Source organism: Colias croceus, chromosome 25 (assembly GCF_905220415.1).
Source record: "Colias croceus chromosome 25, ilColCroc2.1".
Taxonomy (NCBI): Eukaryota; Metazoa; Arthropoda; class Insecta; order Lepidoptera; family Pieridae; genus Colias; species Colias croceus.
In genome coordinates, this window is record NC_059561.1 from 531,778 (window position 1) to 557,912 (window position 26,135).

The window sequence follows — 26,135 nt, forward strand, 5'->3', positions numbered from 1 at the left end:
GGTGAAGTCATTTTGAGGTAAATTCATAATAAAATATGTGTGGTAGGAAAAAATACAGGAAGAAAGTGATAACACTTAGATATTTAGAAATGTCTTATAAAATAGAAAAGAAAATACCTATAGGTACCTATTACCTAATCACACGAGTAAACGAGTTCATCATTATTTCAAAATATTTGTTGTTATTTGCTCGCTGCACAATACAATGTATCATAAATCGACAAAATATAGGTAATTAAAATAACCTGTTATTTGCTTGTTCTGCTTAATATTTTTCTTAAAAATTAATGTAGATAATAATATAATGAACGCCAAAAAAGGATTTACGTCAGAAATCATTAAAAATAATTATACATTCATAATTATAGCACTTATTCAGATATTTTTCGACATGCTTTTGAATAATTTGATTAAAAACTAAATTAAATATAATACTCAAAAATAAACTCGCCATTCACGTACCTACAATAAAAAATGCGAAATAAAGCTACCATTCACGAAATTCAAATAAAAAAAAAACGCGCTAGTTCATCTAACCTCAAATCGGAAAGCACATGAGCCCTAGCTCGTTGACCCGAAATAAATAAAAATAAAAATAAAAAAAAACAACACGTAATTGGGTGACACTTCCGCCTACACTTGAGATCGGGACAGATACCTTATTAAAAAACCGGTCAAGTGTAGTCTTTGTTTTTGGCCCGATTAATTTTCGGGTATTTAGAACGTGGTGTACTAGCAATACTTTTTTTCTGGATATTTTATATGATGCAACACAATTTTTTAGTAACATATTTGAAAAGTATTTTTTGCTGTTGCCTGTTGTTTTAATTTTAATAATTATTAATAGTTGTTTTAATTTTAATAATTATTAATTATTAATAGTTGTTTTAATTTATTAATAACGATGTTTCTTGTTTTACGTGTGTTGAATTAAATATTTTTTTTTTATTCATGAGTTTCCAGTTTTTTAATTATTATAATATGTAGGTATATTTTATTTACCGTTTTCTTTAGCAAAATATTTTTTGTAACAAAAAAAAAAACTTGAACTACGTATGCTTCGCGATTAAACTAAATAATTATTTATGAATGTAGTTATTTGTACAAAGACTACTACGTGATAATATTTCCTAATATATTTAAAACCATAACACTCCTTTGTTTGTCATAGTCGGGTAAAGGGCAGACGTGGGTCACGTTTTGCGACAAATGTCCGTAACTATCTACTCCTTTTATTGTAAAGGTTACAATGTGTACTGTGCGAAGTTAATTTCTATAATAATATTATATTAATTGTACAGAATTAAAATATAAATATGAATGAGTTAGTTAAGTATCTAAAAATAGATAGAAACAAAAACGCTGCATAGGTAAACTTTCTAAATTACGCTCTTTATTTTTGTTATTTTTATACTTTTGAATATAATACCTACTTAGTTATTATTATACGGGTTGAACTTCATTACAATTTCACTTATAAATTATAATTTTAATAAAAATAACCCACCCAGTGCAGGTAGTTAAGTAAAGTATAACAACTAAACATAAATATATAAAAAATAAATATAAATTATATAGGACAGTACTACCTGTTTACCCTGACTTGGCTTCGTGTATCCTGCGATGAAAAATAGCTGATATATACACACTGATATACATATTATTTCAAAAGGGATTGACATGAAAAATAAATAATAATAAATCGATTTCGCCTAATCTTAACTGCAATTATTGTAAAAAAGAGCATGTACGTAATACGTTAAGATAACATAATGGCCGTTTTTCCATTACTCGGCCCGGCTCCGGCACGGCAACGGCATGGTCGGGGACCGGTACCGGCACCGGGACTTCGTTTTTCCATTGCGCCGGTGTCGATGCCGGTTTACGCCCGGTGAGTGGTACAGTAGTGATATGACAATTCATATAAATATGCAATACATATGCAATTTTGCCGGCCGGCACAAGTGGGAAGCTTGCTACCCCGGCGACGGCGACGGCGCCGGCAGGACTCAATGCCGTGCCGGCGCCGGCGCCGGTAAGTGAAAAAGCGAGCCATACATTTTCATACATTTTTGCTTCCCCGGCAACGGCACGGCGCCGGTGCCGGCGCCGGTGCCGGTGCCGGGCCGGGTAATGGAAAAACGCCCATTGCCTTACACCATGACGTGACGGTATTGCCATGACACGACCTTGAAATTTTACCCTCAACGCGCCTAAAACAGTTTCATTTCAAAAATCATAATATTTTTATCAATTTTAAATAAAATACCAGCCCTGCATTAATACCCAGTCAAATTCAATGATATATCAATAATAACAATAATCTCTGATCAGGTGAGGCTCGATTCAAGATGGCGTCCGATACACGGATGTAGATGTCAAATGAGTTCTGTGGCGGGCCATAGCGGGTTGGATGCGCTAAGCGGACGCGGGAGCGGTTTTTAAAAATACTTATGTTAAAATGTGTGTATAAATTATACATGTGTATAGTTAATATTTAGTTATCTAGGGTGTAATGCACTTTATAAGAGAAAGTTGTAACTATATTATGTATCTACAACCTACCTGTAGGATATGAAGACATATTAACTTTTATATGAGATTTTTTTGTAAGCTCTTCGTTTTCGTCTTTCTATTTCCATTTGATATTTTTAATATTTCTCTCGTGCTTTGCCATCTCTAGGTATACACTTAAGTATAAGAGTAAAATATAAAGAGAAAAGATAAATTTTCTGTTTGAAAAACTATTTTAATCGATATTGAATTTAATGCTTTAGAAAGAGACAGAAGACCCAAAGAGATGAACATAATTCTAGCACTAAAAAGAGACAACACTACGTAGTATTGTACCTTTTTAACCAACGACGTCAAAATTAATTTAACTATGTGGCCATTACGTTTAAATAGCCATTTCACATCTAACCGCTATTTTCATAGCCACAGTACAGTAGCAAGATATGATTCATATAGATAACTTCTAATGACTTGTAAGTTTAGCTTCTCACGCTTGACTCATACGAGATCTTGCTTAGCTCAAGATAAGATAGCTAAGTTACGCCCGCGGCTTTGCTTACGATTTGTGTGTGATTAATTTCTATTGATTTCGATTATCGCTTCAAATGTATATCTGTACGTCTAGGTAGTTGAATAGATAAATGAGCTTGATATTGTATGTTTTTAATGAGGTACCTAAAAAATTACAATTTTGAGTGACTTTTTACTGATTGTCAACCCTATAAATACGTATTAAGTATACCTAGGACTTATCACAAAGTAAAGATCGCTCATCAAATTATGAGTAAAATAGTGTAAAATCATAACAAATAGGTTAGTACCTATCAATACTTCATAGAACACTTTTATACCGGATATAAAAGCTATCACAAAGTTTGAGTCTCACTAAAACAAGTTCATACATTTAAAGAGCTTTCCACCAATTCAGTTTTATCCGTCCTATATAATTTTTTCAAATGATTTAATTAAATTATTAGACTGAAAGAGACGGAGACTAAGTAAACAAATCAAACAATAAAATCCAGATGTTCTTAAGTTATTAAATGATTCAACTTTTATTTTATTTTCGTACAAATATACTTTTTATTAATTATCGCATATTAATTGGTAAAATAAAAGTAATTATGAAATGAGAAACGTTATATTAACGCTGTTGTGAAGGATTTTTATTTAAGAACATTGTACGTCGGATTACTTCGGCTAAGCTGAGCTTAAGTTAAGCTTGTGACACACATGGAATATTCGTGTTTTGAATCGAAATATTTATTCGGGTCAATTTTGTTACGCATTTGGATAAATAGGTACCAGCAGATATCTGGATTTTTGTTATTTATGATAAAAAAATGTACCTACCTAATGAAAAAATCGTAAAATATAACTAATCAATTACTATTTTTTTGCGAATAATGAGATAAACTACAACATGCATTTATCTCAATCTATTAATTGTATAGTTGTATCATCAACGTTAAAAATGACAATAATCACATTTTTTTTATTTTTATTGACGATAGGGAAGGGAGGGAAGAGTAGGGGAGAGAGGTTCACTCTACATATAGAAAAATGAAATTTATTTGAATTGATAAATGTGCTGATTTATTTTACTAAGATATTATAGTTATAACTGCAATAATTGCTAAGTAGATATCTATTAATTATTTATTAATTATCTATTAATTATTAAGTATCTTTATATATACTTTATATATACTTTAGATTAATAGTTCGAAAAATATAAGTAAAAAGTTTAATCTGTAGATAGAAATAATAAATTGATTTTTACATCGATCACTTTATTTTCATAAATTCCGTTTAATACATGGCTTTGCCACAAATAATAAATTCAAAGCTCATATTATTTCTCTCGTTGTGCTCCCAGCTTAAGATCAAAATAAAAAATCAAGCCTGCTACCGTAAAGGTTTTATGACAAGGATAGTAAAAGGTTAGTCCGGATTATAAGAGCCTTCTGTTCAAATGTAAGTTGAAACTATTTTTTCTTGACGTCTGTTTAACGAAAAAATTCGTTGATAACCCTAATTTGATATGTAAAAAATCTTTTATTAAGGCCTGAATCGGGTAGAATCCCCTTTTGATACCGAAAATTAACTCTAGTTATAACCGTTTTTCTTCTTAGATTCTTTATGTACATATCTAAAAAAAATGTATATTATAGTTTCGAACATGATAAAGGGCATGGTTGTTTTAATTTGTTTATTTTACAATCAGGTTTTTTGGAAAAAAATCATGAACTGAGGTCGATTTTTGTACTTTAAACCAAAACGCTAAGTCAATATAATGTCAATTATTGTAGTGTTTCTACAGTGTGTTTATGAAATTGAAACACAGGGCATGGTTGTTTTAAATTTTGATTCAATATCCAAATATCTTTTTAAATAATTTTTATACGTACTTTTACTACGATAGATTCGCGCCGGTCCCCCGATTCCGCCTAGTAAATCGTCGCCAAGGTCGCTAGCCCCTATTAACGCCTTAATACGCAATAAAAAATTAAATGTGTGAGGCAAAATGAGATTAGAAACTATATAATTATGAGATACTAGATTTCCGCCCGCGGCTTCGCCCGCGTTTGCAAAGGAAAACCCGCATAGTTCCCGTTCCCGTGGGATTTCCGGGATAAAAACTATTCTATGTGTTAATCCAAGTTACCCTCTATATGTGTGCTAAATTTCATTGTAATCGGTTCAGTAGTTTTTACGTGAAAGAGTAATAAACATCCATACATCCATACATCCATACAAACTTTCGCCTTTATAATAGATATATATTAGATATATTTAATTTAACAATAAAAAAACAATAAAAAATAACAGAGTATACCTAAATGGGTGTTGTTTTATCTTTAAACATTTTTTTTAAACTTTTAGTACCTATGTCTTGTTTAAAAGTTCATGTTCTGCATCGATTGTGATCAAAATTTTAACAACAACCTGTTTCAAATAATTTTAAATATTTTTCCTCATTACTCATATTATAATAGGTACTAAAACATGCTATGGACTATGATGATTCGTGATTGTTACAGTTATTTATTAGGTACCCATATTATATTATTTTTCCATATATTTTAATAAAACTAAAACTCTTCAAACCGTGAAATGTAGTTAAAATGGTACAAATTATTGTCTTCATACTAAAATGATCGATTCGTTTTTAAATACTCAGCAGTCGTATTTCATATTACCACTACTAGTTACGTAGTAGTAATTTGTATAAATTAACTTACTTGAAATAAAAAGTGTAATGTGATTAATATTAAGTCTTGTGTTATCTAGGAGGGTATGAGGATTTTTCCAGTTTCTCTGACTAGCTGCGCTTCGCGGTTTCACCCGCTTGGCTTAGTGTTATTATATATAATTATATAGCCTATAGCCTTCCTCGATAAATGGCCTATCTAACACCGAAATAATTTTTCAATTCGGAACAGTTCCTGAGATTAGCGCGTTCAAAGTTCAAACAAACAAACTCTTCAGCTTTATAATACCTATCTATTAGTATAGGTAAATTAATTACCTTTATGTTTTATTAAATGGTCAGTTTTTTGTGCGAGAGGATTTTTTTGTATCGTCATAATCGAACCTAGAACCATACGCGGTCCTAAGCTCTTGCTATATTATGATATCCAGTATCCACTTAAGGTAAAATTATCTAATATAAAAAAGGTTACATCATATAATAAACTAGCTTTCCGCCCACGGCTTCGCATTTTCAAAGAAAATGTCTGCGTATCTCCCGTTCCCGTGGGATTTCCGGGATAAAACCTAGCCTTTGTGTTAATCCAAGTTACCCTTTATGTGTGTGCTAAATTTCATTGAAATCGGTCCAGTAGTTTATGCGTGAAAACCATACATACATACATAGGTACTTACAAAACTTTCCTCTTTATAATATTAGTATAGATGTAAACAAAATTTCTCTGTTTTATCTTTATTACAGCCAAAATACAATTTTGTCCTCATTCCCTCCACTTTTGCTATATATAAAACCTTTGACATAAATGGCGGTAATAAAAAACAAAAACATGAAAATCTCTTTTTATTATCTACATAAAAAAATCAAATAAACCAACAACCAGTTTAACTATTGGAAAAATATTTAACGTCAAGATGTCGACTTCCGAAATTGAAAAAAAAGACCAAAAAACAACCGTCAGCCAAATCTATAAATCATTAGCTGGGGCAGAGACAATGTTTCAACATGGTCACTGACCTACGGCAGGGCAGAGACAAAAAAAATAGTCCACACCGGAAATTAACGGCCAGGCGACAAAATTCTGGCGCCTTATTTTTTTTACAGACAAAATATACCCGAAAGTGAAAGGAAAAAGGTTTTATTTTGTAAGCTTAGAAGTTAGAACATATTTGGCCGTCGATGTAAACTATTGTTTTTACGCGTTGGTTTCTCAAATTTCTGAACAAAAACAGGATTAGAATATTCTTATTGTGGTTTTGAATGCGATACGTGGCTTCTAAATATTGCGTTAAGGCTTGAAGAATATTTTAATGTGAATAAATAAGCTTAAGTTTGTCTACTAATTTTAATAAACCTGTAACGCTTTACTACTTAAATAACGATTTTTAGCAAATAAAGTTTTTGAAGATATTCTACAAAATGGGAATACCTAGGTACTTGCCTACTTCAGCAGAAAGTTGGTGGTTGAAAAATTTGAATCTATACATATAATAAAATCGTAGGAAAGTCAAAACTGTACATTGAATATTTTTTTAAAAGAATACTTGGGCTGTGATCTATAATCGATATAGAAGCCAAAAACATAGTTTTTAAAATTTTTGTCTGTTTGTCTGTTTGTCTGTTTGTCTGTTTGTCTGTATGTTTGACCGGGCTAATCTCGAAAAGTACTGCATAGATTGACTTCAAATTTTGCATGAATATTACTAACAGGTCGGGTGAGGCTATAGGCTACATATTATCAAGCTATCACCTACGGGGGAGGAGCTGTGAACCTTTATTTTTCTTACGTATTCCGTGTATTACGACAGCGTACAATCTAAAGACTCATGTTTAAATGTTGGTTTCGAGTAAGCCATGCTATTATCTAGCTTTACAAAATAAAAACTATGTCATTTACGTAATTTGGGCAGAGAAACAGTTTAATGAATTTAATAGTCTAAAGACAAATTAGAAACAGCGCCATCTATTGAATGTAATAAAAATCAAATCAATTTACACGTTAACTATTGGAAATTAATAATCAAATGACGCATATATAAATGTTGTTTGACAATATCTAGATTGACACTATAAAAATTATGCCATTTAAGTAACTTGGGAAGAGAAACATAGTTTAAAGAATGTAAGTTGTATAATGTTAATTTTGTAACAGCGCCATCTATGAGATTTCGTAAAAATCAAATCAATTTACATGTTAACACTACTGAACACAATGTTAAAAATTAATAATTTAAATGTAATAATTATGTTATTTATTTATTTAACTCTTTAACCCATATCTTCCGTTCCCTATAAGATATATTTCGTGTGAATAATAAACTACATTTTTTTTAAAGTGAGGGTAGATGTTTATTATTTTAAGTAAAAATAGACACCATTATCTACAGTTAATCTAATGATTGTGTTCCAAAGAGTATAATAATATATTGTTGTGTTCATTAGTTACAATTTTAAAAATCTTCGTGTTTTATAAATTTACTAGCTTACCGCCCGCGGCTTCGTCCGCTTTGTCTAAAACCTAATAAATTATATACTAAAACCTTTCTCTTGAATCAGATTTATCTATTAAAAAAACCGCATCAAAATCTGTTGCGAAGTTTTAAAGCTTCGTCCGCTTTGTCTAAAACCTAATAAATTATATACTAAAACCTTCCTCTTGAATCAGTCTTATCTATTAAAAAAACCGCATCAAAATCTGTTGCGAAGTTTTAAAGATTTAAGCATACAAAGGGACATAGGGACACAGAAAGCGACTTTTTTTATACTATGTAGTGATATTTATAAAGCAATTGAATGCCATAAAACCAAAAATATCAAATGCAATCTTCGTGTTTTGTGAATTTTCACCATCATGCGTTCCCACAAAAGGTAAGTTGTTACTTACAGGTATTTATTGAAATGAAATGAAATGAAATGAAATGAATGATTCTTTTATTATTTTGAGGTGCATTGGGAACAGAAGTTTTTGATAAAATTTTATTTGTAAGTAGCTTTTTTTATAGATTTACAGTTAACTTTTGATTTTTTTATTTACAGATTCAATGCTCTTAAAATTATATCGCCTTTGGAAGACGATTTCTGCTGATATTTTTACTACACCACTTGAAAATTGATGATTTGATGATAAAGACAGTAGCAGCGAGGATTAAGTGGAAATTAGTAATCATCCGCTTCGTCAATCCAACGTCCAATGATTCAATCATTGGAAGTATCTCGGGAAATTTTGGAGGATATTTTTCAGGAAGGAGAGGAGGGGCAACCAACCACATATCAAATTACTACGTTTTAGTACCGAAAAAAATGTTATTGCCAAATGAAACGTAAATTTTGCACTCACAACTTTACAAGTAATGTTTTTATTTTGACTTTGCGGTTATCTGATTATAATATTTATCGTTATGGCTATCGACGTACCGACCGTACTGGGATCAGAGTAGGTACATGATATACAGTTCATCATCCAGGATTGCTTAGAGCATTTTCACACTGAAAAAGATGTTTTCTTTGAATCGTAGTTGCTTCATTTATTTATTTTTAATCATTTTACATAATATGTTTTATATTTTATAAATATATCATTTTCATTATTTAAGTAGATAAAATAAATTATGTAACGGTTTTATAAGAAAACACATTATATTTATTAGGCGACGGTGATTTCTTCCAGGCAAAAGATATTCATCAGCTCAATAAAATTGAATAGTATGTTGTTAGTTATTCTTTAGATTCACAATTGTAATGAGCATTTCCGCATGCAAGTTGTATCGTAGTTTAGATATATCATAGTTTTTACATATTAAAGTTCCAACAATACCCTCAAATTTTTGAGTAGAGTTGAGCAAGATAATTTGAAAAATGTGCCGTGTTAAGTATTATAGAAAAGGTTAGTTCGTTGGTAATTATAATTTCTTCTTCATTTACATGTTGTTAGTAAAAATAAACTTTAACTAACAGTCAAAGTAGTCAAAGGCTGTTTTCCAATTACAGAGCATAATGCGACTCAGTGGCGCACAATGCCGAATTATGCTGATGCTTAATTGGAACGTGAAACGCACCAGCAGGTTGCGCTAAGTTCAGTGTTGAAAAAAAAAATATTCATAGAGTTAGCAATAACCTCATTAATGTGTAAATAAAGTGGTATACACAAGGGTATACATAATAATTGGTTGAAAACTATTTACGGTTATTTTAAGTAATTTGGATTTACCTTCATCCATACTTATATTGATTTTTTTAACACAATTTGAATTAACTTTGATTATTTCGAAAAAACTACAATGAAACGAAAGCTTTAAATTTTTTTCCAACAATTAATAATTACTTACGATAAATCGATTGCTCGCATCAATTCACGCGCATTACTTTCAAGAGTGCTCAATTGTGCGAAGCATTGATGTAATTGGAACATTCAACGTTAAGCATTATGCCGCATAATGCGCTCTAGTGCTGTAATTGGAAAACACGGAAAGTATATTTTAACTAATACTACTTAATATCTATTATACTTATGTTCAGTATTTATCTGTATTATTATTGCTTGACAATTAATATATTTTCATGTCGTATACCAAATTATAAACATAAGTTTAATGTGTAATTAGCTGGATTTATTTTTACACACTCACAGACTTATATTTTATGTTACCTAAATGTTAAAAGAGTGTTATTATGTAGTGTAAATCATAATAGGTATCTACATTTTTTCACAATTAAAAATAATCCTTTTTTCTGATGGTGTTGGCATTGAATTAAACCGCGCTGTCGTTTCGTTCACAAAAAGTGATGTTATGAGGAGCATATTCGGTCCTCATATCATAAAAAATCTGTGCGAAAACAATAAGCACGTGTGAGGCCCTCACGGCAGATCGGGGCGGTCTGACGCGAAGTGGGGACAGCGTTGTCACTGTATCGCTCTAGCCACGCTGGTCAACAGACTTATTCGTTAGTTCAGTTTTGTATTAAGACCGCTGTGACATCCAACCCGTGAGACAACCAAACCCGGTCTCCCCTACTATCCCGTGAGACCGAAATCTTCACTGAGAGGGTATGACGTCTCACAGCTGATCGCAAACGGCATATTGTACTATCCCGTGAGACCGAAACCCTCACTGAGAGGGAATTTCGTCTCACTACTGATCACGACAGTCATATTTTATCTCGAGAATCTGAAACTTTACTCAATATGAAGACCGTTTGACAAATGATAGGGTGCATCATAATAAGATGAACATGAGCATAAGCAATGACTAGAGTAGGGACGCGAATATTACAATTATATGAGACAAGAACGATTAATAAGTTTGTTTAATGAAAGATTAAGAATTGAAACTATTCGGTCTCTGGAAACGTACGAATAGCGAGAGGCCCGTCTTACTGCAGACAGATTTCGTCATAGTCTTAATGTCTTGAGGTAAACAATCTACGAATTCGGTGGTGTGGTCTGACAAATATAAAAGTGGGTTTGCTTATAACCTCACAATTGATTACAGATCATCTTCTGTATAGGCGATATTAACGTAGTATGTTCTTTTTGTAATGCTTTAAAGTGTGGTAAGGCGAGTCGGCTTTCGTTTGAAGATACACCGGAACCTTTGAAATCACTACTTTTAGAGGTAAACATACTGTTCAATTAGCGTTTAGCTACTTATGTATTCTGTGGTGCAATGTAAACTGTTATCAGACAATATTCGCTCTTATAGTAGTGCGTTTCAAATGATCCTTTGGTGCTCAATAATTATCAGAAGATCCGTTCATGCTTACTTTTAAGATACAAGGTCAAGTTTACTATTTGATAGGATCCCTTTTGCCTGAAGGCCAACCTAAGTTTGTTTAAATATATTTTGTATTCGACTACAACGAATAGTGGAATACAAGAAATCAATATTTCTCAAATTTAAAACTGAACTCATTTCACAATTTTAGAACAGGTTAATTCGTATGTATGCAGTTTTAAATCGACATTAGAAGCTTTTCCTCAAGATGGTGATATCGGCACTCAGGAACTCCCTGGACGTGTTATAACGCCCAGGCCACAGTATTACAATTTTTCCTACAGTAGGGCGACGAATGTATTTTCGCATAGCAACGGAGGGGAACTCGCGGGGGGTCAAGTGATGCGGGCCACGTACCACAAACATGCTTAGTTTGTGGTATCGAGCGCGAAAGATAGTCATCGTGTTTTTAGTAAAGTTACTATGTAAACTAACGTAATTTAATACTTAGGTACATATTCTATAATGGTGTGCTCAAACTGTTAATCTACATTTAATTTAGATTATTATTTGATACTAAGTAATGTAGAATTTAAACCACATTCATTCATGTTTTCTTCAGATTTTAAGATTTTCTTATCAGAGTGTTCAATTTTAATGTAGTTAAATTTTATAAGAGACAATAATTAAGAACATTTTAAAATAAAGTGTCACGTATTTTTTTTTAAACGACGAATGACGAAAAACGACCTAATCGCGGACGAAGTCGCGGGCAACAGCTAGTGTATCAATAAGAGGTAGGGTAAACTCACCTAATTGTGTGACTCACTTAATTCGGAGATACAACGTTTGGACTCTTACACAGCGTTATAGGAGTAAAATCCAATACATTAAAATTAACCCTATAGTAGGGTAATAAAGCTTCTTTTCGTGTGCAAATTTTTGTTAAGATCGTGCGAGTGAAATAGTAACAATCACGGGATTTGTCATTGCGCCCGCCATGTTTGACGTTTCACCGGTAGCGTGCGACTGTGCTGTCATTATTTAATTAATTTTAAATAGAAAACGTGAGTTTAGGTTCATGATACTTTGACAATTAATTGTTAAAAACATATATTTGTTGATACCGACAAAGGTTTTAGTAATTTTTCATTTGTTTTTGCATAATACCTTATTTCCTGGGTTCAAAAAGTTAACGATTCTCAAGATTGCAACTCAAAACAGTGTCACCGAATTAACCAAGCAAACTTTTATTATTTTCAATTCGTGTATAAATAATTGTCTTCTGTACGTATACGTTAGTAGTTTAAGTCGGAAAATATTTATTTTGACTCAGGTAAAAAAGTAGGATCGCTTTCAAGCATTTTAAAAAAGTCCGTTATTTTTTTTTATCACATAATTATGTGAGTTATTTTTTTATTTTAGACAGCATGGAGGAAGACAAAAATAAAAATAGAAAATATAATGAAATAACCCTGACATCCGCAATTCAAAGTATTCTGCAGTCAAAAATGAGTCCGTACACACTACACAGCAAACAATTTATAAAGTCCAATATTGTTTTTTTATTGTTCCCCGCTTTTGATAGTTTCTCGTTGATTAATAAATACAATTATTACTTTCAATATGTTATATTTTTTATTAATTTTATTTTTTTGTTACTTTTGTGTTAAAAAATAATAAATACTCGCATAATTCGGTTATAACAGAATTAGAGAAGTACTATCACCGAATTATAGTGATTGTCACAGAATTAGACAAGTCATCGCGGTTTAATTAAGCTCATTTTACGCTGGGTTAATTCATATGTGTTAAGATTACACTTGCTCCATATGATAAATAGAAGACTGGTTAATGTTCCTATTAAAAATAAAAATAAAATTTATAAAGTTTAACCTGTTTTTTTTTTCATATTCTGTTTTGTCACAGAATTAGATGAGTTGACCCTACCTACCTATAGAACATATAATTTTTTTTCATTGGATTCTACTCCTACTCACTGTCTACTAACTTTTATCTATTTTACAGTCTTTTATTTAATCACTTATCTATTAAATCTAAAGAAAATCGTCCCAAAAATAAATACATATGGCGGTTAAAATGATTTCATTATATTTTTAAATACCGTAAACAACAATTATTTACAGTACTCACAACCATCAACACCCATGACTCAATTAGAAAATATTTACGAAACGGTAAAGTAAACATTCTAATCAAATTTGGAGATTCGACAGGTACGTACGAGGCGCCACGCTTATCACATCTTTTGTTGTTTCAGCAAAATATTTAGCTCATTGGTCATAGCCCATAGAGTTCTGAGAAAAAAAAGTAAAAAAAAAAATCATTGTCTCTGGTCGCAACAAAAGCGCGCGCTATGGAGATGTCAGTTTAATTTGACAGCTGTCAATAGGGGCGTTGTTTGTGGCAAATTATGATTGACCGTTGTGATAGGTTTGTGAAATATTATTGTTTTCGCTCAGTCATTTGGAGATTTAAAATGTTTCAACTATTGTATATTTTTTGGAAGGATTGTAGGTAAGTGGGTAATTAGTTTGACTGTTAATAATTTCAATTCAAAATATTACGCAACTGTGAAGGTATTTAATAATTCGGTTATAGGTAGGTTCTATAACAATTCCTTGTTTTTATTTTTCTTTAGCTATAGGTAGATAATGTAAGTAGAATTGAAAATTGTTAACCTAACGCTACTGTTCCAATGTATTAAATAGGTAATAGGTAATGGTATTTGTGAGATAAATCTTATTTTAATTTTTAACTAGACAATTGTATCTTTTGTTTACCTTTTACCTGTATGAATACAATGAAATAATTTATAATATCATAAAATTATAATAATCCCGCAATAATGACATTACACACAATTTAAAACATTCAAAGCAACGTTAATAAAACGCAATACAATCGAAATAAAAATCCAAAGATTAAATAAACGGGTTCGTGTAACCTCGACTTATCGACTGTCCACCATAAAGGACCTATAACGTCCACAGATTATAAAAAAAAGAAACAAAAGAAATGTCAGAAAAAATCCCGCTTTATCTCTGGACGGCGCCAGTGGCGGGGTGTTTTTTTAAAGCGAAATTCAGGCCTCTGCCTCTTCTGTAATTGACAGAATTTACGCATCCGATAAGGAGGTTTATTAAACTGGTTGATTTTACTTATTTTTCTGTTTTTTTTTTGTGTTCAATGCTCTACGGCCAGTTGTTGGTACAATTTGCATATTAAGAACGTTAAATTAACATTTTTTACGTTCCATGTTTGATTTCGTAATATGTAGTTAGTTAGATTTTATTAGATTTGGTAACGATGGCCTGTAGGAACTTATTTACGTGATTTTACGTTATGTGAATATTGCATTTTACTGTGTTTAGTTTATTAATTATTATTAGTAGTGTTATTAATATGTTTGAGATAGACAAGTTATCATTTTAAGCTACGCTGTTGAAAATGTTTGCAAAGATTCGATGTTGTCCGCTTAATTAGAAACATAATTAGTATAATTATTTTAAATAAAGTACGTAGATTTATAATTCTATACTTTTCTGAATCTTATTTAGATATAAGTAGTATCTTTATTGTAGTTTTTTGTTTTAAATTTAAATTTTAAGTATAACTTTAATAAGTTCATATCTACTTTATAGAAAAATAAAAATGAATGCAATATACTTACATATAATTTTGCTATTCTCTTGTTATATCTGACTAACGAAATAATATAAAAATAATACAAGCAGAAACAAAACCAGACAAAAAATAAAAACAAACTAAAAGACTCACTTTCGAAATTGAATTCCGGGCCCATATAAAAATTGGATCACCGTACAGACGGACACGCCGACCCGTTTTATATATAGATCAAGATAACGCACATAACACCTACACGGCGCATCAAAGCCGGGACTTAAGGCTGTTCACACACGAAGCGTGTTAAACGCTATTAAAATTATTAATCTTAAAACTTATAAAAATCTGTTTCATACAAAAGCAGCTGATCGGATATATGAAAATGAAATCGGATGTATGAAAAAACGGATAGAGATAAAGTATTTTCTGAATTAACCCTAGAAAGATAGTCTGCGTCAAAATGACTCCTGCGTTTTCGAAATATAGCTTTATCTCTTTAAATGTCGCGAATCCATAACTGTGCTTATAGGACATTTCATAAGTCACTAAGAGCTAACCTATGGTATACGTCTCAATAAAGTTAGAGTAACCAATTTTGAAATATAACGACTACGTGAGTCAAAATTACGCATGATTATCTTTACCGTGACTTTTAAGATTTTGACTTCTATGGTAGTTTGAATATTTTTTAGCTTATTTTTACTGTATATTGTGACTTATGTTTAAAATTTATTTTTATACATATTGAAGCAAATATAGAAAACAATTGGGGATAGAAAATTGGAAGAATATTGTATACTAGCCGCTCTTATGCAAAGCGATGAGGGTCCCTGTGAAGAAACCGATAGGGAAGTAGGAGGACCACGAAATTGAAAATGACGAGCAAAGTGACACAGAAGAAGCTTTTCCCGATGAGGTACAAAGCAAAGATGATATATTACATTCAAGCAAAAGGCGAAGTAGATGCATTAGACCGAATGTGTTCCCTGATGTTCAATAGTAGTAAGACAATGAGATGGCCAATGGCTTTATTTTATGGAATCAATAAAATTGCTTGGATATTGCATATTAAATTTATAGCCACAATGTTAACATCAAAGCACAAAAACATCCGAGTCAAAAAAACATGAAATATAGAAGCATGGAACCGTCTTCTTTGTTTATGCGTGGGTGTTTAGAATCACCAGCTTTGATAAGATATTTGCGTGATAATATCTCCAATTTGTTGCCAAATGAAGTATCTGGTACATCGTAAGAAAGTACTGAGGAGGCCTTCCGTAAAAAAAAACGTATTTACTATACGATTTGTCCTTCTGAAATATGACGAAAGGCAAATTCCTCCTGCAAAAAATGTAACATCGTTATATTATGTCGTGAGCATACGTTGATATGTGCTAAACTTGTTTCTCACTATTTTTTATATAAGTATATGTACAACATATATATAAGATATAAAAAAGTCTGATAATTGTAGCCAAAAATAAGTTTTTATTAGAAATAATACGTGTTACAAGAATTGTAGATTTAAAGCAGACGTTTAATGTTTTCGTTTTTTTATATGTATAAAAATAATTAAAAATAAATTATTTGTAATATTAATTATTCTAACATAACTGTAAATATATAATAACTTACAATTTATAGAAAAAAAAACAATATACCGCGACTTAGAGCTAACTAAAAAACATGCGTAAATTTGACGCATGACTATCTTTCCCGTATTACTCAATATGATTATCTTTCTAGGGTTAACACAAAGCCTATTACGCGAGTAAAGCCACGGTTACGGCCCTAGCTTTCAAACAAATTACTTTTCGATTAACTTTCTACTAGCTGTTAAGTAAACCAAGTCTGGGAATACCAAAACCACGTAATCATCTAGCGGTATTTACATTTCAATACGATCATTGCAGGAAATAGTTTAGTGCTTCGAAAACCGCTTGCCGCTCAGAAAACCGTTTGCTGTTCGAGAAAGCGCTTAATCCGCTGCAAACCGCTTTATCTAGAAAATTTCTGAGTGAAAAGAAAACGGCTTATCTTGCAGATAAACTATTCGATGGGGAGAAAACCGCTTGCTGATTATTAAACCGCTTGGTGCGCAGGAAATCGGCTCAATCTCAGAAAAACGCTGGCATATTAGGAAACCGCTACGTATGCAAACAGCCTAAGTTGGTAAGGCTACCCCTTTCTTATCATTATATCTCATTAATCCTTAAGTTATTGCAGGCGCCATGACAGTTCTAACCAATTAGCAATAATACTTGATCGTTATTACCTTATATGGAATGATTAAAGATTATTATGGTAGACTGAAAATGTACAAAATTATAAATTTTTAATTGCTCGGAACTGCTGAAGGGATTCAGGTGAATTTTGTGCCATTGATAGTTTTATTAAGTTTTCCTTATTTGTATTACTTTGTTTCAGCTCACCCTCTTTTTGTTTTATTTCCTATAGCTACCAAGCGATAAGCCTTTTTGCTTATTTTAAATGTATTAAATAAAGGATTTTCATTCATTTATTCATTCATATAGGTATGGACTATGGATAGTGGAAAAAAAAGCCGTGTTAATATACTTGTTAAAAACTTTATAATAATTATCAAAATTAAAAATAATAGAGATAATACATAAGGTTTTTTTGTCGTTATAATATTATTATACGAGACTGAAAACAGCTACTAGGAAGTGGCTCATACAATATTTTTATCTTGGAAATTTTTTTGCTGTTTTAATAGTTTAAAAAATATCTACAATTTATACAGTCATTTAGTTTTTACACAAAAATGTATGGAACTATTTTAAAATGGTAATTTGTCTTGAAGCAAGTTACTCTATCTCTAAATGAAACTCTAAAATTTATTACCTAATTCAATCCAACTTAATTATATAAATACGAAAGTTTGTGAGGATGGATGTATGTGTGTGTACCTATATGCTGAATGCTGAACCGATAACAGTAGGTACCTAGTATTTGCGTGAAGAGTAACAAACATACATACACAATGAAATTTAGCAATAGGTTTTATCCCGGAAATCCCATGGGAACGGGAACTAGGTATGCAACCGACGTCAAGTACCTACATACTATTATTTTAATTCCTTATAAGCAGGTATACCTACAACTAGATTATAGGTAGATAGGTATACCGTATATTAAAGTTCGACTCTAATTTTTAACCGACTTTAAAAAAAGGAGGAGGTCATCAATTCGGCCGGTATGTTTTTTTTTATGTATGTACACCGATTACTCCGAGGTTTCTGAACCGATTTACGCGATTCTTTTTTTGTTCGATGCGGGATGGTGTTGAATTGGTCCCATAAAAATTTTATTCGGATAGGCCCAGTAGTTTTTATTTTATGAGCATTTTTGTCTGTATTTTGTAACTTCCACCTTAAAACCGGCAATGCGATCGCAGTGTTCCCAACGTTGTGGTCGTCATGGGCGGCGTCTATCACCTACCATCAAGTGAGTCGCCTGCCCTATTGCTAGGGTTACTATAAAAAAAAAAAAAGTATTTGTAAATGTTGCAAGTGCAAGTTTGAAGTCGGTTGTTTTTAACGCAGTTATAACTTGTTATTCCACTACTAAAGATTAAAGTTTTCATAAGAAAAAGGTAAACTATAAAAACATCTCATAGGTGCCGACAAATTCTTCCTTTGTTGTCTCACGTACGCTTTTATTTACTTATATCAACGAATTTAGATTTATTGAGTATTGTAAATGGAAAAACGTGTTTTTTAGAGCTTATTAAGGCTAGCACTAGGTGGTACATATTTCGCAATATAAGGTAGCCTATGTTCTTTCTCAGGGACTAAAGATTGTCTGTGCCAAATTTCATCAAAATCGGTCCAGTAGTTTATAAGCCTATTCATTACAATCAAACAAAGTGTACCTAGATTGCTGTCGCTAGCTTCGTTTAATTTGATAACTTTATTAACATAGACTGTAACTATTTGTGTAAAATTAAGTTCAGTTCACATTTAAACTATTATTTACTAAACTTGCAAGTTAATATCAAAACTTTATCGATCATATAAAGTATTGACGCAAAAACAGACAAACAGATTTCAAAATAATTACCACACATTATTACGACCATATAACAGTAGCTTACCTACAGAAGTTCAAAATCCGTCGGTGTCGGTAAAGCAATTTAGTATATAGGTGTGAAGCTACCGCTTTAACGTAACAATAAAATCTGTGTGGTGGTCCCTTTACTAATATTTATAAAAAACCCTGGAATGCCTTGAGACGAGACCGTTTAATAAAAAAGCTTTGACCGACTTTGAAAATGGAGGTTGTCGATTTAACACGTAGTTAGAGTATCTAAATACACATAATTTTATTGTATTTAAAAAAGATTTACTCGTTCTGTACAAATGTGATTACAGGGGCCTAAATCCTCAGGGGCCGTACCTACCTAGATATTATTATGACCTCTTATTCCCAGACAGTTTACGCCGTGAATTGAACTGAGTGGCAAATTCATATAAATAAATAAAAAATATAAAAAAATATAAATTCATATAATTATTGCGATCATAATATGAATAATTAGCCAGTCAGTTCAATTCACGGCGTAAACTGTCTGGAAATAAGAGGTACCTATACGGCTTGAGGCTTTATAATAATCTCTTCAATGTTTCAATAAATAATTTATTTTTTGTATATTTTCGGTTATATCACATTGTTGTAGTATTTTTATAAAAGGCCCTTCAAACTGTTCACTGCTATAAAATAGAGCTTATTACACGCAGTAATAATGTAGCTGTCTTCTGATGAAATGTTTTCAAAATCGCTTCAACACTTTCGGAGCTTATTGGGTAGATACCTACGAACAAAAAAAAATATATTTCTATCTTTATTATAAACTAGGTTTCCGCCCGCGGCTTCGCCCGCGCAGTCAAAGAAAAACCCGCATAGTTCTCGTTCCCGTGGGATTTCCGGGATTGCGTCAATTTCCCGGGATAAAAGTAGCCTATGTCCTTTCTCGGGTATCAAAATATCTTCATACCAAATTTCATGAAAATTGGTTCAGTAGTTTAGGCGTGATTGAGTAACAGACAGACAGACAGAGTTACTTTCGCATTTATAATATTAGTGTGGATTATATTAATATTTCTTTAAATAAATACTAAAAAATAAACAGTAGCCATACCATCCCCCAACAACATATGTTTAACTAGATACGAACTGTCTGTTTGTTCATGATAAGAATTATGTATACACATGTTAGTACTTACCCCTATTTGAGGTTATTCGCTTGGAAAATCGACAATTAGCATACATGCGTTTTACTATTTATGATAAGGAAGGAGTAAATCTTGGAGTAGAGTTCAGAATAAAAAAAAATGTAAAAGCTACCTACCTGTATTATGAGAATGACTAGATGTGCCGCGCGGTTTCACCCGCATTGCTCCGCTTCTGTTGGTCTCTTATTTAGCGTGATGTTATATAGCCTCGATAAATGGTCTATGTACACCGAAAGAATTTTTCAAATCGGACCAGTAGTTCCTGAGATGAGCGCGTTCAAACAAACAAACTCTTCAGCTTTATTTATTAGTATCTAAGTATACCTAGATATCCATTCGTTATCTATTTAGGTAGGTATATAAAATCTAGCCTATGGATACAATTATTGTTACTAGTTAGAATTTAACAGAAACGGCTTGGCCGATTTGTATGAATTTCCTTGTACAAGTAGGTAGGTAGGTATATTCGGTGCCGGGCGGTGGAACGGGGAATGTAATCCATCGTCCGGTGCGGTGAGGCGGCTTGAGTCGTGTTTCGCTCATGCCGCCAACGGGAGGGAAGAGCAGGCAAACCAACTTTTCTTGTTCTTAGCTTGCGCCTGGCCTGGAGATGGGCTGCCGCCGAGGGGGTCGCGGAAGAATTCTAATCAATACCCGCGGCCCCATCATTAAAGCGGCTCGACGGAACACAGTGGGGTTTTAGTCGGTAAGAATCCGACATAACCCACGGCTCCTTCCCCGGGGGCCGTGGGTGTCTTTGGAAGATTTCCCCACTATAAAAAACAAAAAAAGGTAGGTATATTCGGTAAGAAATTCTAAGGATTTTCAATGTGCACGCATATTCAGTAGTTCTAAGGCTATAAGTTTCAATCTATTTGTCAGATCGTAATTTATTTAAAGAATAAATTTATTTATTTGTTACTAAGACTAAAGTAGGTACCTACCTAAACCAAAGAATTTAAAGGGTCATGTCGTTCACAATAATTTACTAACGAAAAATACATTAAAATTATTGTTTTGAAACCGTTAAAAATATCCAAACATGCCTACCTGAAGGTAAAGTTATCTTTATTATTTAGCGTGGCTGCAGTTGCAGTTAAATCTGCAGTTGCAGTTAAATGGGCAGAATCTAAAAATATCCAGTTATTTGCGAAGATAGTTAGCGCGTTATAAAATACTGTATGCGCTTGCGCATCGAACGCGCACTTACGTGTGAAATGCGTTATTGTGAATGCGTGGAATTATTGTTAACCGACTTAGAAAAATGATTCTTAAGTCGGCTGTATTTTTTAAATGGGTTTTTTAATGTTGTCGAAATATTTTTCTTATGTTGTTTGGTGGGTTTGGAAAGCAATTAATATCGTAAAACAATATTATAGTGTGCAAAAGAAACATGAGTAGGTATAGAGAAAAGAGAATACATGTCTGTCTATGGATAGGTCCCGAGTCCCGACTTTTGTGGCAGTCGGTAAAAAATAGATAGAGCTTGGTAAAAGACTATAACGTTATCTATATCTACTAATAAAAAAGCTGAAGAGTTTGTTTGTTTCAATGCGCTAATTTAAGGAACTACTGGTATGATTTGAAAAATTATTTCGGTTTTAGATAGTTATAGACAGTTTATCGAGGAAGGCTATTAGGCTAGGCGCAGGCATATCATCATGCTAAGGCCAACAACACTGCGGGTAAAACCGAAGGGCACAGCTAGTAAGAAATCTATAACACAGTATTACAATTCCTATAGGCACACAGGTTTCTTACAATGTTGGTTTCAGATATATTTATTTTTTACTTAATCCCTATCGTTTACTTAATTATTTCTCTCTGTACAACCGGTTGTCTGGAAGAAATCGCTATTTAGCGATAAGGCCACGGTTGTTACAATGTATCCTAGTTTAAGTGTCAATTTGTAATTTGTAAGAGCAATAAAGTATTAATAAATAAATAATAAATATTTATTTCGCAATATTTTTATCCCAAGGCTTCTTGTAGTAGTTTTAGAAGATAATTTTCGACAATTTTGAGTCCAATTTATAAACTTATTCAATTTCAGTCAAATCTCATCATTTGTTTTTTCCAAACCAAAAATTATTCAGAACAACACAAATTTTTATTTTCAAAAATTAAATTAAACAAGTGTTTATCAAAGAATCCTTTTAGAAATGCTTTAATAATCATAATTTTAATAGAAATTAACTGCCACCGGTTTGAAAAGCAGTTTCTACAAAAACTTTACAATATATTTGTTCCTTTGAATGTGTGTTTGTGTGTACCTACTTACATGTGTGTGTGTGAGGGAAAGAGAAAGAAATATAAAAAGTGGGTATTTGTATATGTACCTAATTTATTAGTCAGTTTAAAATTATAGTTTTAACATCGTTTTATGTTAATATTGGGTATGCTTAAATTAAAATATATGTTTATGTATGTTTATCCGTTGTCTACTTTCCATAGTACAAGTTTTGTGTCGTTGGAGTAATTTTGAAAGTAGGTAAATAAAGGTTAGATTTTTATTTATGTGTGATGTTTAGAAATTCAAGGGCCGTTTGATATTTATTTATGTGGTAATATTATTTTTGGTAGGTACATTATGACGGGAAATATTTTCCTACAATTATTTTACCTTCGTTTTAAATTTAGACGAATACATATATAATACTAGCTTCGCTCCGCGGTTTCACCCGTGTGGCTCCGCTCCTGTTGGTCTTAGCGTGATGATATATAGCCTATAGCCTTCCTCGATAATCGGGCTATCTAACATCGAAAGAATTTTTCAAATCGGACCAGTAGTTCCTGAGATTAGCGCGTTCAAACAATCTCTTCAGCTTTATAATATTAGTATAGATTTAACATAGCTCCATATACTGAATAGGTAAATTGAATTTATTATCTCTTATCTATAGTTATTCAGATTCTTTTCGAAGCTAGAAGTATTCGTCTCAACATTATTCATATACCTATCTCATAAGAACTAGTTTAAGATTTCTTTTTCGTTCTTGAATCCTAAATATTGGGTTTAACACTAGAATTATTTTAGTCGATATACGAGGTATATTTACCTCCGGTTTGGAAAGCCGTTTTAATAGAGAGGAGCCCACAAGAAATTGTAGTTTCTCAGTTCAAATCAAATGAATTTAAAATTTAATTTTTCATAGGTAGACATTTAGGTATGCCAAAGAACTGTGTTTAGTTTAGTTCTTGTAATATTTTTATTTTTTACCATAGGTATAAAAACGAGAGTTAATAAAATAATAATAATTACTGGCCAATCAAAAAAAATTTTAAAATATATTTTTTAATACACAGTATAAACAGGTCTTTACAGTTAAGTTTTGACTTGCGTATTACGCATAAAGTTGTAGATTTGCTTACTTAGGTAATACTTAGCCTTGGTGGGTAGGGCAATGTACCTAAGTACAAGAATTACTTGAATTTTTCTTTAAAAAAATAAGATAAATATGATCTTGAGGTTAAATGAGAGTTAAAAAAAGCTTCTTAAAATCTAGAGTGAACGTTTAAAGTGTTGATTTTTTCCCTACCGAGGATATCTGGAATCATTATCTTCAAAATTCAAAACACTTAGGTAAGTGTTGAAAATAAATCAACTAAATAATATACATTATTAAAAAAGGGAAGAAAATACTACGTGTTGAATACCTCAAATGTCGGTTAAAAAGGAAAGTTTTCTATCTGTCTGTTTATTCGACACCTGAACCTCGCAACGGATTTTAAAACAGTTTTCACTATCACGTAGGTAGCTAGATATTTTGTTAATAGTATGTCGTGATTAAATAACTTATTTCCGATTATTTACATAGACATTCTGAATTTGCGATACTTAAAAGGAAAATAGGTATTCACACATACTTTTGGGTTTATCAAAACAGTTTTAACCCATTGAGCCCCAAGCGACCCGATCGGTCCACGACACAATAGATTTGCGTGTCTGTGTTTCCGGGCCTGAGTTAAGTTTAAATTTGAAGTGTATGAATGGGTTAAATTAATATGATTGCTCATATGCGACAGGACATGTCCTTTACTTTACGTATTTTCATCACGCTTTTATTAACTTCACCTGTAGCCTGTAGATAGTATATTTCTTTGTTACTGATATGTTTGTGTGTAGCCGACTCCTAGACTCGATTTTGACTTTGAACTTTGTACAAACTCAAACTCAAACTCAAACATTCATTTATTCAATTAGACTACTACTTATTTAGTAGCACTTTCGAATCGTCATTACATAATTACACTTTTCAAGGATCACTGACAATACAATAATTATCTACATGAGTTTATGCGTGTTGTTTAGTTTTTTTATTTTTGAAGTGAAACTTCTTTATCGGGGTTGAAAAAAAATGTAGTGTAACATTTTTTCGTTACGCGCCATTTTTTTCTTATCCCTATCACGCGTGATTCGACGTATTTCTGTAAAGTTGCATATAGGTATATAATTTTTGGAAAAATAAGATTATAAAGAAGTTTCACTTCTTACGTGTGTACAGTGTACACAAGTACACGCACACATTATTTTTAACTAGGTTATATTAATTATTATAATAATACCTATTTACCTACCTTTTAATATAGTACCAAGTCATAAATACTTTAGTCCTTACATAGATAGGTAATAGTACACAAGTCGGGTTGGATAACTTATATATTTTTAAGGCAAACCTACACCTGCTGATAAACGGATAATTATGTAATTAAATAAATTGTAATTAAATTAAACTATTATTTTGATCGATGTTCTGGTAACAGCTGTTAGGCCGAGAGCTTGCTGGGAAATTTGTTGCAAATTTATTTTTCTAAGTTTTTAACGCTTGGAATTTTTTTTAACGGTTTTGATATTTAATTTTAAAGCATTCATAAAAGAGATTTTTTATAGAATATAAAATATTTGATTATGATCTCTATCGGCTACGCGTTGATCCGGCAGAAAGACGCGGGTTCGATTCAGGCATCGTTCCTCTTTTTTATATTCTTTACAAAAAAAAATTATGGTTTTTCTTAAGTTTATATTTAAAATGTTTTTTTTTTATATTTATGGATGACAATATGCGCGACAGTACCTACCTAATGGTAAAACTTATGAGCAGTTTTTCATTATAAGTTGTAGCAAACAAACAAAAAAGATAGATACATATTTCCTTTCTATAATACCTACCTACCTAGGTAGGTACCTAGCGGCTAAAAAAAGTGTTAAATATTTTCGTGAGTGTTTATATCTTATACATATACCTATAGGTGTGTATTGTCATTCATAATTATTTATTTTTAAAAGGATATTGCAATAACAACTTTTTATTAAGGTTTATAATTGATTAGGTCTAGACCTTGTTTATGGTCTAATAGACTTTAATTACTTTTTTATAAAATAAAGAAAGTGAAGCGCGTCCAAGCAAATAACAACTAGGTAGGTATCTACTTAGGTACCTATAAATGTTAAAAAATGTTGTGACGATTCAAAAGTGCTTTTATAAGAAGTCTAATTGAATAAATAAATATTTTTGTTTTACCTAGTTTATAGGTAGAAGAAATTGTATCTAGATATTAGATAATTATATAAGTAGGTATTACCTATACCTTCATTAAATTTATATTGAAAGATCATAGATTTCTACCTAGTAATGTCTCAAAAAATATATATCACGTAAAGTTAAAATCAGGAATAAATCACGTAACCCCAAATCGCGGGGGTTGCATTAGCAGAAATAATAGCGGGGCCGAAACGACCCCCGTTTATAAATCAATCAACCCCCCACATTACGTTTATTGGTTAAACTTCGAGAT

At 31.8% G+C, this 26,135-nt stretch overlaps 1 protein-coding gene and 1 long non-coding RNA gene across 3 annotated transcripts in view; both read right to left on the reverse strand.

Moving 5' to 3' along the window:
- The window catches only part of LOC123703314 (insulin gene enhancer protein ISL-1), a 61,284-nt gene that overhangs the window by 33,739 nt on the left and 1,410 nt on the right, over positions 1-26,135 (reverse strand). The window lies entirely within an intron of this gene.
- Positions 16,144-16,716, reverse strand: LOC123703321. Its single transcript, XR_006752973.1, has 2 exons — positions 16,589-16,716; positions 16,144-16,425 (listed from the first exon to the last, which is right to left on the reverse strand). It is a non-coding gene; the product is annotated as an uncharacterized LOC123703321 (long non-coding RNA).